Source organism: Parus major, chromosome 3 (assembly GCF_001522545.3).
Source record: "Parus major isolate Abel chromosome 3, Parus_major1.1, whole genome shotgun sequence".
Classification (NCBI taxonomy): domain Eukaryota; kingdom Metazoa; phylum Chordata; class Aves; order Passeriformes; family Paridae; genus Parus; species Parus major.
The window spans coordinates 24024961-24034902 of record NC_031770.1 but is presented as its reverse complement, the minus strand read 5'-3'; the positions used below and the strand labels follow the sequence as shown (position 1 = coordinate 24034902).

The 9942-nt window shown below is 36.4% G+C and overlaps 1 long non-coding RNA gene across 1 annotated transcript; it reads right to left on the bottom strand.

Moving 5' to 3' along the window:
• Positions 1 to 1933: 1933 nt before the first annotated feature.
• LOC107201427 lies at positions 1934 to 9705 on the bottom strand. Its single transcript, XR_001520205.2, has 3 exons — positions 9616 to 9705; positions 4525 to 4644; positions 1934 to 2811 (listed from the first exon to the last, which is right to left on the bottom strand). It is a non-coding gene; the product is annotated as an uncharacterized LOC107201427 (long non-coding RNA).
• Positions 9706 to 9942: the final 237 nt, after the last annotated feature.

Here is a 9942-nt window from a genome sequence, read left to right as displayed (position 1 = left end):
TATTGTTCTAGGAATATAGGAAATATTGTTCAAGTGTTCCTTGCTTTTATCAGCTTTGGGTCTCTACAGGCAAAAGAAGGAAGGTAATATTGAGAAAAATTTGTGATGGTTAATTTACATACTGCAGCATGCACTGTGTTGATTTCTGCCTTGCAATTAAATTACATTATTATTTTGTTCTAAAGCTCTCATTTCAGTGAAATTAGGCATGTAACACTGAGATTGATGTATTTATCTATTCCTGGTATATCTAAGTTTTGTTATAGTGCATAAGGTTAAGGATGCCTCTTAGCTCTAGGCTGTGTTAATGTAATGCTGTTAAATTACTACACAGAAAGTCTAATAGAGAAAGTACTAGAAAAACCACAAATGTTAAATCCTGACCAAGGTTCTGAAGGGGAATGGAAAAGGAAAGTTTTGGAGCTTTCCTCTAGCACAGCATGAAAATATATTATTCAAAAGTTTCCCCCCTTAGTGTTTTAATAAAATACTTCTGTAATGTTCCAGGGAAAAATATTTGGTCAGAGAGGCTCACTATTTCACTGCATTGAAAAAATATGTCTGTGACATCAATGACTTTGTTTTTATCGTACTAATATCTCCAAAACCCATCCCATGCCTAACACAGTGCCTTCTGAGGTACCTGAAGGCTGTACTGCTGTCTTTAAAGAGGAAACCAGAGTCTCCACATCATGTAGAGCACATGGCACTACAAAGAGGTTGCTATTTATTGTTATCTCCAAGAACAACCACATAAATTTCACTGGTGCTAAATGACAACAGTGCTACCACTCAGCTGTATTGCCTGGCAAGCTACAAATCTGACATTTTTCAGTCCTTTTAATGACTGTACTCTTAAATAATGAGGAGTAATAGTTTGATGACAACCACTGTGCAAGTTCAAACAGTGAATAGAAACTTGCATGACCCACAAGAGAGGAAGGCTCAGACTCACACCTGGTCTCAATATGTTCAAGTAGTAGAGATTTGCACTCGCTCACACTGGGTCTAGAGGTTAAATTTGAAAATCCCTCCTCAGTGGAAGAAAATTGTGTTTCTTATCTGCCTCTCATAATATGTTCTGCTTTTAGCACTTGTCCCTAAAATGGAAAGAGACATTGAAGCAACATGGGCACTCTTTATTCTACTCTTCACAATTCTAAAACAGAAGATGTTTCTCCCTGAAACAGAAAGTATGACAATAGAACTGGAATTGAAATAAAGGCATAAACATATTTTCGTTGTATTTTATAAACTAATATGTCAAAAACAAATAAAATGGAAAGAACTGGAAATAAGAGAATCTAAACCATCCAAGTGTTATTAAATATACTTGAAGAAAGAGAGATTTCTAGAAGAAATTCTGCCCTTAATTAAAAACAACAGTAAGAGAAGAATGATCTCTCTATGCTTCCTCTTTAGACTTTCACAAGTCACTTGTTGATTTTCTAAAAATGTATTCATCTAACAGAATCATTAGTACTTAGTCCGCATTCTAAGTGAATCATATTCACTTCTTGAATGCTCCCCCATTCTGTCCTTGGACTCTTTAAGACATAATTTTTTTTAACTGTATTTTCTTTTCCACAGAATATGTTTATACATTGAGTTAGTCCTATGTCTATATGTTCAATAAATAAATGACAGTGGTTGCACAATGGCCTGACCATTGTGTAGGGTCTGTAGGCCTTGACCAAGTGATGGGATCAGAATTCAGATCCAGATCTTTGGGTGTATCCATAGGGTAACTCACAGCCACCCTTCCACCTCACGTGCATTCCCATAGAGCTCAAGAACAGGAGGGAAATGGTTCTAAAATTATAACGTTACAGAAAGAATTACAAACAAACCAGAAACACTTCCTGTACTCTTCCTGAGCAGAACAGGTAACCTGACATGAAGAGCTAACTTAGGATTTAACTGTTTATTCAAAGTTCCTAGTGAGCAGGAAGTTTTCTAACAGTTCATTATCATTATATATGTAGTGTAACAACTTTTGGCTTTTGAAATAGCCATCCTACAAAGGAGTCATTTACTACTATCATCTTGAGAGAACAGCATTTAGGTAAATCCTTTCTTGATAGGTTCACCCATCAGCATATTTTTCTGAAACATCCAGAGTGTTTGACTTGCTGTAATCTAACTTAGGCAGCTAAAACAAAACCTTGTGCCAGTTTCAGGAAACTTCTTAAGTGTTTTTGCAGAACACTCTTAGAGAAAATGTCATATCAAAATTAGACCTTTCTGAACATATCTTCTTATGACAGAAAATTTCACAGGAAAAGAAAATTGTGGTGAGGTTTTTTGGTTTACTTTGTTTTAAATTTGAGATATGGTACAATTTTCTGTGGTTATAAGAGTTCAAAGTGACATCTCAATGCAAAAATTCTTTAAATCACTTTTTTATGCTTTACAGTCCTTTGTTTAGACGAGCAAAGATAAACTGGCTCAGTAACTCAGCAAGTTGGTGCATGCAAGTTATAATTGCTTTTCCTGGGCCCTAAATCAGGAGCAAATAGCATAAGATTTAATAAAAACCAGGAAGTAAAACTTCTAGCTACTGATTCATAAGCTACTTCTTTATAACTTACTGTCCAAGAAAAACAATAAATGTTACATATGCTGTGATTTCAGAAATGTATTTTCTCAAGAAAACACAAAGTTGTAACTTTTTAATTGAGAAAGAACTATGTCACTGTATATTGGCTTATTTTTGCCAAGAATGGTATATAATTTCTTGTTTGATTGTAGATGATGAACTGCAGAAGCCATAAACATACTCCTTTTGTCTGGAAAGGGCAGTGTCTTGAACTGTGAATGAAAATAAACAATTTCATGAGAAATTAACTTCAATGAAAGAATGAAGGACAAATCAGAACTAGAGAGGAGATTAAAATGTACTTTAACTCAAGCAAAATCTCAGCAAGGAGTAGTCAATAACATGACATGGTAGTATAATCTAGAAATACTGATAAATTCATAGCAAAAACAAGCCACACACTGTGACTAAACAGAATAAACTCAGTCTGCACAAAAAGCTAAGCAGATTCTTTCCATTTTGTAAAAATCAAAAGGAACAAAACTGAATTTCAATAACTGTTTTCAATGTCCTTCTAGAAGAGTTCCATTTTTGAGAGCATCAATTAAGAAAATTAATGAGAACAAGTGACAGACTCACAATTAAAACATCCTTAAATCAGCTTCACCTTCATACCTGACAATCCTGAGAAGTAAGGCAAGGAATGCTCTGAATCATTTATATAGATTTTTAGATATTTTAGGATGTTTCCAATAGGCAGTCTCCACAAATTTTGTAAAAACCAAAATTGTAACTTATTCCAAGTTAACAAGTATGCCACTTATCCAGGAAGATCAGATTCCTGAAGGTATGGACAAGTTAAAGACTAAATGTAATTAATGGCGCTTGCTTCACATCTTTATCACACCTTGGTAAATAAGCCTTCTTTTACTTTTTTTGAGGAAGATCATTGTGAGCTAAAGGCTGAAGGAAATGTCTTAGTTATTGTTACCATGTCTAATTTTTCCACTGCCTGTCTTCTGATGAGGCCAACAAAAACTAGCAGTTTACTAAAAAAGTTTAGTCTTTCTCCCTTGTTTAACCAGCTGATTGGCTGTTCAGTATTTTTTTTAAACACTACTCAGTTAACAGAAAACAGTAGCATGTTCTGACTACAGATTTTCAATCTCATTGACCTCGGTGAGGTCAGGATTTCCCTCCCATATTCCATTTAAAAGGACAATACAGCCTCGAACCAGAACACCCTCAGTGTTTCCACTGTTTCTGACTCACTAATCTTTTTCTCCCTCAATCACAACTAGCAATGCTTCATTGTATACAGTATCAAAATCAGTGAAAAGGTGGGACCTATGGACAGACACCTCCACAAGAGACAAAGTCTCTTCCTGGGGAAACCTCATCTTTGTTTTCCTTTCATCTCTGCTCCCTAGCACTGTAAGAGCACAATGGAATAAAAATCAGAATGACAAGCAAAAGCTCCACAGTGACATCTATTCCTCATATTAATTACTTAACATGGCTGGATACCACTACACCACCATATGAACAATATATGTTTACTTGTTTTCTGAATTCCTGGTTTCAGCTCTGGCATTTACTATTTTGCTTTCTATATTACCTTGTCTATTTTGAGATTCCCGGCAAAATTACCCTGCACCTAATATGAATGTTTGTTTTCTTGTGTTGTTCCATTATGTCTGAAATCATGAATCAACAGAACCTGTCTGACAAACTTGTTGAGACAAATGCTACTCTGCAGAGTGACTTGAAGGCAAATATCCCTATTGTCCCTAAGTTACTGTCAAACCAGGAGGAAAAAAAAACCCAACTCTATTCAAAAGGCAATGATTTACACCATCCTAAATAGTACTCTTCCTCTATATATGAAACCACTGTAATTTATAACGCCTGTGCATCCAAAATGTCAAACTGATATGACAAATAGAAAGATTTTCCCAATTAAGAGTAAAAATAATTACTTTTACCTGATTCCTTCTCTCATCTGGAGATGATATGAAGAGTGTTATCTTGGTTTGTTGTTTAGTGCCATGGAAAGTTGTTCTTATTCTCACTTCAAATGACAAATTAATTGTGGAGCGTTCTGTCTAGACATTATAGGGAGCAAAATGTCTTGATCAAACTTTGTATAGTATGGATTAATTTAACATTAGAAACAGCTTAGTACTGGATTTCAGGGTAGAAAAATCAATTCAATGTGAGAGGATGCACCCTCTATGCTCTAAATGCATTCTTTCTACCCCACCTTCAGCTTTCTCTCCCATTTCTAAGCAGCAGTAATAATTACAATAATTCCACATTCCTAGATGCTGGCCAATTTGCTTAAGGCAACAAAATTTTATCTGGGCCTAGTTTTCTCAAGATTCAGAGCAAGATCTTTAATTGCAACAGAAATAAAAAGTACCTTAAGGAAAAATAAAATATATATATCAGTTTCATGTGATGGGCTCCTCTGAGCTGTCTCTGTAGGACAGAATTAGGTACCAAAGCCGCAAAAAGAAACATAAAAGGCAGAAACATTCATCAGCTTTCCTAATGCCATTTTATACAGCTGTTTATTTAGTTCCTATGAATTCTCTTCAGTCTCTTCATTTTCCCCACATGGTCTCCAGGAAGTTAAGGGATGCATTTGCCCTACAAGCTGACAAGACAAAGTTTACTATGCACAGCACACTTGCTGGTGTGGACCCAGCCCCACAACAGTCACCTCACTAACATCTGGGAACTCTGCAAGAAGGCTCAGCTTCCAAAACTGTTTGTACAGAGGAGAGATTTCCATATAAAAAGGGCCTATAAAAAAAGACATATTTACAATTCCCAGTTTGGAAGAGCACTGGATAGCCTCATGTATTTCAATGCCAGCACAGTTCATTCAGGTCAGGACTTGTTTTAATACAGAGCCCTGTGAGCAGCAACATGTTTTCTTGGTTTAGTTTCTTTCTTGTCCCTTTTTACCCTCCTTTTAAAACTGTAAACCTTCTTGCTGAATATTCCATACAAACAAGAACAAATGTAAAAGAGAGAAAGGATGCTTTTCCTTTGAGAGAAATCAGAGACAATCTCAACTAAAAAGATTCTGTGAAACTGTGAAGACCCCATAACAGAACCACAGGGGTCTGAGCAAGCCCTGCTCTTACTGTGACCTACAGGTAGAGTATTTGGCCTCAGGAGTCAGTACAATTTGACTCCAAAATGTTGTGATTTGAGCTAGTTTATATGGGAGTAAGTTAAACATTTTTAATCCCTTCATAATAAACAGTATTTGGGACTAATTGTTACTGTTTTACTGAGGAGCTTTCAGCTACTTTTAACACAAAATATTAGTATGTGGTATTTTGAGGAGGTTTAAAATGCAACTCCCAACCTTCTGAAAGGCTTACAGGAAAAATCTTTCTCTTAATGGCACTGTCACTGGCATAGGAGCATACTCTATCTGTCATTGCAAACCCCTGACACCAGATTTAACCTCCTACACAAATACACATTGCAACTGCTGCTTTGGCAGACAACACATAACTATCCAGCTAGCAAGAGAAAAACATTTTAATTGCTTTCTGTACAAACTGTTTAATTAGAGTTTTGTTTTGTAATTTGGTAATGAAAGCAAACAAAACTATTTGTAATCCAAAAAAACCTCCGAAGAGATTAACATTGAATCAGGAATGAAGGAAATAGGGGAAGGGAGGAGGTGGAATGGTAGAGCATTTTTTGTCCATGGCATTATTTAGTTGTAAGCTGTGTTCAGCCCATTCTGGAAAGAGTATGCATGATAAGATACACTCACAACTTTATTTTTTTTTTTTTTTTTGGAAGATGCAGGAGAAAATTCTAAGGCCATAAAGTCTTCCAGTACACTTCAAATTTTCCTTCACTTCTCACTACTTCCAGCACAGAGTTGGATCCAGGATCTGAAAGCCAAAGCCACTCTTCAGATGTGCAAAAAGCTTGATTTAGGTCTGTGGCAGGGCTCCATGAGGTTCAAAGGTGCTGGGGAGAACCCCTGTGGACTGAGTGCTCAGATGAGCAGCATGACTGAGCCCAACTCATTTAAAATGGTGCCTAAAAGGGCCACTGACAGAGTGAAATTATCTCCTAAGGCCTGCAATGCAGCATGGATGCACCTCGTGGATGCAACCCTGGTCACCAAGTCCAGCCCCCATTTCCAACACAGGCACTCAGCCCTGCTGCAGGGAAGGCTACCACTGAACATCTTGGAAAACACTTTATTCTTGCCCCTCCAATTAAATACTCCAATAAATGGCCTATTTAACTATTTCCAGATTGACATGCCTGCTCAATATTTTAAAACTTTGGCAATCTCACCATAAAAGCAGAGACTGTATTTCACTAGCAACACTAGCTGCCAAAGCAGCACATTAACGCCCTTCTCAAGAGTAAAGAGTGCAGAATGGAGACATTCATTTTGCAGTACGAAGAGAACAAACCAAACTGAACTAAAATGGGTCCATTTTAAAAATCACCATTGCACAGTGAACAGTTTTATTGGTATGAAACTGGAACGACACTTCCAAAGCTGAGTAAGAGCACATTTACATGTGTGAAATGTAACTGTGTGTGACTTCAAACAAACTCTGCTGGTTAGGAGAAAATTTCATTGTTTAGAAAATATGACTTCAGTTTTCTTCCCATTGTTGCCAGTGGGGGCCAGGTGGGAAGAGGTAAGAGGTATTTTACAAAAGGCAGCTTACATGTTTTGACTTCTCATTCTATCTGAATAATAAGAATATGATGAAAACTGTAAAACAAATTCCTCATTTGACTTTACTGCTCATGATGTGATTCTCTGCATAACAGTTTTGGCAATCATGGTTTAGCAGCTGAAAACAAAACAAATATTATCTTTGTATAAGGCCTAACATAGGCAAAAGTGGAAAGGATGGGAATGATATCATATATCCATTCTCTTTTTACTTGGTTCTTTTTCTCCCTAATAACTTGCTTACACCTTATTTGCTAAGTAGAAAATAATGAAAATACAGACTACACTGCCTCCTAGAGAATAATAATATATCAAATTGTACATTATGTCTCCAATGGTCTCAGTGGTGTCAGCATTGATCTCACAGAAGCAGGGAATGGGCTGAACGAGACACCTAATAAAAATTAAAAAAGAATAATATAAAAAATTATGTTTGTTGCAATAAACTTAAGACCTACAGTGACAAAATATGAACTGGAATTGCCCTTCACTTTTATGGAAATGTATCTGAAGTAAATGGCAAAATGGGGAGTTATCTGTGTTTTGTGCCACTGCTACACAGAGAGCAGAAACAATCACCTTGGGTTCACAAGGGCAAGCCATTAAATTACCCAAAAAGAAGGAGAGACAAGTGTGACAAGAAGCCTTTTTTTTGGTTTTTTTTTTGTAAAGTTTTTATGGGGAAGAAGAGTGAAGTGCACAGAGGAAACACTTTTTTATAAAAATAACTTGATTTCACAAATCTCATTAATAAAAACTCACATACCTCAGAGTGGTAAGAAATTCCATTTTGTCAAACAGCTATTTTCACTACTGATTTTTCATTAAAAACCATAAAAACTATGAACTGAAAACCAGGATAACAGATGCATGGGAAAGAAGTAGGATGGGATTAGGGTTTGTTATTGAAATTCTAAGCTCATTTTCCATCCAGATGTACATAATTTTCTTCACTGAAGGAGAAACTTTCTCATATTGTAATATATGAAAGTGCAGGACCATTACTGAAGAAATCCTATGGTTTTGTGAGGGCTGTGGGACCAAGCTATGAAAAGAGAGCTCTAAATCAAAATAAATTTTAAAAAATACAAAATAAGTCAGAAAAAGCCTGGTCTATTCAAGTGAATGATAGAAGACCTATAGGATTTTGAAAAAATTACTAATAGTGTTTTAAAATGCTGCTACACTATTATTATGTGTCAGAAACTTGTATCCCTTACTCTCTAAATTCTCACTGGCCTTATTTTGGACACTGAAGATTAAACTAGACCTTGCCAATTCCTATCAAGTTACTTGGCTTGTTACAAGCAATGGTGGTGGAATACTGATTTATGCACTGATTTTCTCAAAACAACATTCCCAAAGAAATTAATACATAAATAAAGGGCGAAGGTGATGCCACATACACACACACAAACAAACAAACAACCTAGTGGCCACATACCAGAAATATTTTTCAGTTGCTCCTGTATCAGTGCTATATGTCTCCCTTTTAAACAAGGAGAATTAGAGACACACACAAATGAGAAAATTTGTTGTGAGATTCCAGTTTGATGCTGAAAAATTTGACACTGAAAATTTAGAAATTTCAGTGAGGAAACTGAAGCCTATTTACAACCTACCAAAATTAACCTAAAACAAGAGTAAATTGTTTAATTGTCTAAGCCAAAGGACAGGATGATTCAGGCTGATGTCCTTAGTGAGAGAGGCACCTTACAGCAAAGGGCAAGCTATGGGGTTTAATGCTGGGGTAACTGCTGAAAACACAGCACCTGTGCTTATGCACTTCAAGGAAACACAGTGGTACTTTCAGTCTTTAAATGCTCAGATTCCTAGTTTTAATCAACACTTCCACAGTAAACAGTGCTTCAGGCATGGAGGTGTTTGCTGAAGGCAGTGGGAGGGGCAGGGAAATGCTCTACTGGATAATAATCCTCAGACAGCTATTGTTCCAGCTCCCAGAAACTGCAGGCTATTTATGATTAGATGTTGATAAACGAAATGTAGATGCTTAAAATAATGACTTCAACCCACAGTCACTTGCAGTAAAAGAGGAAATGTGTTAATGACCTTGGAATAATGAAGTTGCTACCGCAAAAATACTTACTAATAGGACTACAAATCTAATAGTCTTCACTCTATTCACAAGGGAGTTTTATTTACCAGAGAGCAAACTAGGGCTTGGCATAGGATTTTATTATTGTGGAAAGTGATTCAGTAAGCACACAGGGTCAGGAACTCAAATTTCACATCACATCCACAATAAACTGTAACACAAAACACATCATCTTTAACTGAGATGCTGAAATTAGTTTAATCAATCGGCAGTGTGACTTACTGCAGCAGTGTGAACCTTTCTGTGTGACTAAACAGTGAGTTAAATCATGGTTTGCTTCTGAAAAGACATCAGCTCTGGTCATCCCTAAAAATATTGCTGCCTTTCAGCTGTACAGGCCCATGCTGAAAAAAAAGACATAGATAATCATTAAAAGATTAATTTCTCATACATTTAAGAGTTTCTTCAGTTTGTATGTCGTATGACAGAATGGTTTTACAACGATAAAAAGCAGGTAATGTGGTGGAAGGGCAATGGTAGGGTGGGACAGTAACAGCTCAAACATTTTAGCTCCTTGTACTTAGAAAATAAGGAGCCACAGTATCTGTG